General features: G+C 38.7%; 1 pseudogene; it reads left to right on the top strand.

Moving 5' to 3' along the window:
• The first annotated feature begins 2,605 nt into the window (after positions 1 to 2,605).
• LOC145065809 (1-aminocyclopropane-1-carboxylate oxidase homolog pseudogene) lies at positions 2,606 to 2,998 on the top strand (annotated as a pseudogene).
• Positions 2,999 to 4,422: the final 1,424 nt, after the last annotated feature.

Below are 4,422 nucleotides of genomic sequence, written 5' to 3'. Positions count from 1 at the left end.
TCAAACTGGTTCGTGAGGCTCATATTGTGTCCCATTTATCCACTACAAGGAATTCCATAACAAGACCCAGAACGAATCTATGGTTCAATACTTATGACTCGACGCTATGGTACCTATAGGGATGAGAAGACAAGAGATAACAAAAATGCATGAACTTAAACTAGAATGCATCTAAAAAGTATTTAAGTTTGAAAAGAGAGAGGAAAAATATGTAATTCTTTTTTGAAATTTTTTAAACATTTTTTTAGTGCCCTAAATGAATTACTCTAAATGCAACTATATACAACCTAAATGCAAAAAAATAAAAGATAAGAATACTTCACCCCAAGCATAAAATGAAGCATTGTCCTCAATGCTTAGGATGAGGGTAATGAAGGATCATACCGAGATCAAGGTGGTAGAGACCCGTGAGGACGATATGGAAAGAACATCGGGGTCTCATACGGATGCATTAGTGGTGAGTGCGAGTCGTGCAAGGATGTGGGGGTAAAAGAGCTGGTTGCGCAAGTTTGTGAGGGTGAGAGAGCTAGCTGCACAAGTTTGCGAGGGTACGCTCACAGATCTGCACGGGTGAAGGTCTGGGCCGTGCAAAGTGGCACGGGTGGGAGGGCAGTCTCATTGATCATTGTGCGGGTGAAGGGACAGTCTCGCAAACTTTGCGTGGGTGGGGGATCGGTCGTGTGTGGACATCAGAAGACATCTCATGTTGGAACAATTTTGAGTTTCTAGTTGCGCGGGTGAGCCGTGGGTCGCGAAACATTGCGCGGGTGAAGGCCCTGGACGTACAAATTTCAAAATTTTGACATTTTGTGGAATTTTTCACTCCACAAACTCTGGTTTTCATCCAAACTTCACAAAAATCTTTTTTAAACCTATAGATGATTATTTTTAACCAACATCAAGTCTAGAATCATCCAAACTTCAAGCGGAGATTATTTATTCACATTTCATTTATTTAACGTCTTTGTGAAGGCATATTATTGCTTCCTTAAACCTTCATGAAATTGTTTCAAATGGTGGCCATTCATTTTGAAGATTTGATTCGTTTCCAAACTCTTCATTTCAACCGCATGATGATCAAACACTTTTATAACGATTAAAGGTCCTTGCTATCGATATCACAATTTTCTCAGGAATAGCTTTAAACGCAAATGATAAAGAAGAACTTTTTGACCCAAAATAAAATGCTTTCGAGTGACATGCTTGTCATTAAACACTTTTGTCTTTTCTTTGTAGATGCTTGCATTTTCATAAGACTCGTTTCTCAACTCTTCAATTTCTTGAAGTTGCATCTTTCGATGCTTCCTGGTTTCTTCGATATTGAAATTACACTTTTTAACTACCCAATATGCTTTGTGTTCCAATTCGATCGGTAAATTACAAGACTTTCCATAGACGATGCAGAATGGAGACATGTAAATTGGATTTTTGTAGGCTATTCGGTACGCCCAGAATGCATCTTCTAACTTCAAGCTCCAATCTTTTCGTGTGGTGTTGACTGTATTCTCAAGAATTTTCTTGACTTCTCTATTTGACACTTCGGCTTGTCCATTTGTTTATGGAAGGTAGGCGGCTGATATCCGGTGCGTGACACCATATGTCTTCATCAAGGCTTCCATTATTTTGTTGCAAAAATGGGTTCCTCTATCACTCAGCAAGGCTCTTAGTAGACCATATCTTGGCAAAATGTTTGATTTTAGGAAGCCAATAACGGTTTTAGCATCATCATGTCTTGTAGCCTTTGCTTCCACCCACTTTGAGACATAGTGACTACAAGAAAAAGACCCTTTTACGACGCGCAAACCACGACACTCAGTGATTTATGTTACGCAAAAGAGAGTGACATTAAAAATGTGTCATCTCTTTAAAAAATTAAAGGATTTATGTCACGCATTATTGTGTGCCCTTAAATTAGTGTCACAAGAAAAGAAATTAAAAACACGGAGGGCACTTTATTTTAAAGGCGCGTCCTCTGTAACTGTCGCTTTATTGGAGTGGGAAACGAAATCCCTAAAATTGTTTATTGGAGTGGGAAACAAAATCCCTAAAATTTTGTTACGCAAAAGAGAGTGATATTAAAAACACGGAGGGCACTTTATTTTAAAGGCACGTCCTCTGTAACTGTCGCTTTATTGGAGTGGGAAACGAAATCCCTAAAATTGTTTATTGGAGTGGGAAACGAAATCCCTAAAATTTTGTTACGCAAAAGAGAGTGACATTAAAAACGCGTGTTTATTGGAGTGGGAAACGAAATCCCTAAAATTTTGAAAACCCGACTTCTACCTTCTTTCTATCTTTCATCTTCTCCCCTCTCCCTCCTTTCTCTGATCCGATCCGCTTCTCCGCCACTCCTGACCTCCTTATTTGTCTCATCAAACATCGTGTCCCCTCCTTAATACCATGCAGGAATCTAAAATTAGAAAACCCCGTCCTAAAAAAGTCTAAGAAACTAGGGTTTTTTCATCCCTCAAAGAACGACCCATATCCTCCATAGATCAATCTCTATCGCTTCATTTTCACAAGAAATCGAACACTTTACATTCATAGGGCCATAATTGCAAGGATCCTCACTCACATTTCTAGAGAATACCTTCACATATATAACATGATCATCTTCACGAAAACGGTTGCCACCATTGCTTCAGTCGGCTCAAGCTACAATCAACAATCGGAGCTTAAAGCTTTCGACCAAACAAAAACCGGCGTCAAAGGCCTCGTCGATGTCGGAATCTGGAAAATACCTCCCATCTTCTTCCACCCATGGGACACCACTCCCAAAATATCCATCGTTGCTGTCAAGATTTCGGTCATAGACCTTCAATTGACCCATAGAGCATCGATGGTGGAGATGATTCGTGAAGCCTCCGCGAACCTAGGTATTTTTCAGGTGGTGAATCATGGGATTCCTGTGAGTGTTATGGATGAGGCGGTTCAAGGAGTTCGTAGATTTCATGAACAAGATGGCGAGGTGAAGAAAGGGATCTTTCGAGTACATTAGTGTATAATAGCAATTACGATCTCTATAGTTCCCCCACCTTGAACTGGAGAGACACCTTATTTTCATTTATGGCTTCGTCACCTCCGCCGCCTGAGGAATTACTGGAGGTTTGTAGAGACTTTCAAATCGAGTACTCAAATCAAGTCATGAAATTCGGAGGCGTACTTTTCAGATTATTCTCAGAGGCATTGGCGTTGAACGTGAATCACTGGAGGTTTGCAGAGACATTCTAATCGACTAGGTTTTTTTTCATACATCTGGTTCAAGGTCAATTTCTCCATTTCCCTCTCTCTCTCTCTCTCTCTCTCTCCCTCTCTCTCTCTCTCTCTCTCTCTCTCTCGCTCTCTCAAAACATCAAACAATTTCTTAATTTCTTCTAGGTTTCCATTTTTCATCTTGTTTTCATCTGTGAATCCTTGATTTCCTCCTTCTCTCCTCAGCGTTTCATCTGCCACCATCTGGGAAATTTTTACTTTTCTTGTTCCCTTCAATTTCAATTTTAGCTTAACTGATGTACAATTCGTTAACTTATGCTATATCATGCAACTTGATATGCTACAAGAAGAGAATGACAATGTCCTTGAGAAGGTGGGTTCTAATTATAGTATTCTTTGTTTATATATATCTGGTCTTCATTGTTGAATTTATATTGTGCAACTCAGGTTTGCTGAAGAAAGTTGTCAGGATGCAGAGATGAGGGTTAAGGAGCTTGAGAAGCAGGTGCTCACCCATATTCTTCTTATTTTGTGTCTGTTATATATTGGGATCTAAAAGGTTACATACTTTTTATTCCCACTGAAATAATAAATATGATCTAATCTAATTGTTTCACTATTTTGAACTTAAGAGTTATGACACTCATATCCCAATTTGTTATTTCAATCTGAGCCCATTCTTTTATTCACTTCACTAGCTATTAGTTTTTCTTGAGTTAATATGGTCTTGGTAGTTGTGTCTTTTGTATGGTTTCTTGATCATGGATACATCTGGCAGTATGGTTTCTTTTGTATTGAGTACTTTTATTCTTCATCTGTGATCTGTTTTCAGTTGATAAAAATTGTTCATGTTATTTGCATGGGAAGTTTTTAGATTAATAGAAGTGGTAAAACAACTGAAATTTGGGATGGGTTACAAGCTCATTTGTCAACCTGTGCATCGCCTAAGAGAGAAACACAATGAGTTCAACTATCTTGATCGTTATTTCATTGCTCGAGGGTACTTACCTGCACTCAATGAAGTTGGTCTGACTTGTTTTCGTGAATCGGTTAGTATTCTTTTCAACAGATAGTTAATAACAGGTTTTGGTTTCTTAATTGCTAACTAATGAGATTTTTTTTGGAGTACAAGTTTATGAAGAGGCTAAGGGTAAAGCTAAAGATGCTATTGATTCTAGTGGTTAGTATTCTTGGAAAGCATCAAACTGG

This window comes from Lactuca serriola, chromosome 1 (genome assembly GCF_051521515.1).
Source record: "Lactuca serriola cultivar US96UC23 chromosome 1, Lser_US96UC23_V15, whole genome shotgun sequence".
NCBI lineage: Eukaryota > Viridiplantae > Streptophyta > Magnoliopsida > Asterales > Asteraceae > Lactuca > Lactuca serriola.
The sequence above is the reverse complement of the archived record's forward strand: the minus strand, read 5'-3'. Positions and strand labels throughout refer to the sequence as shown.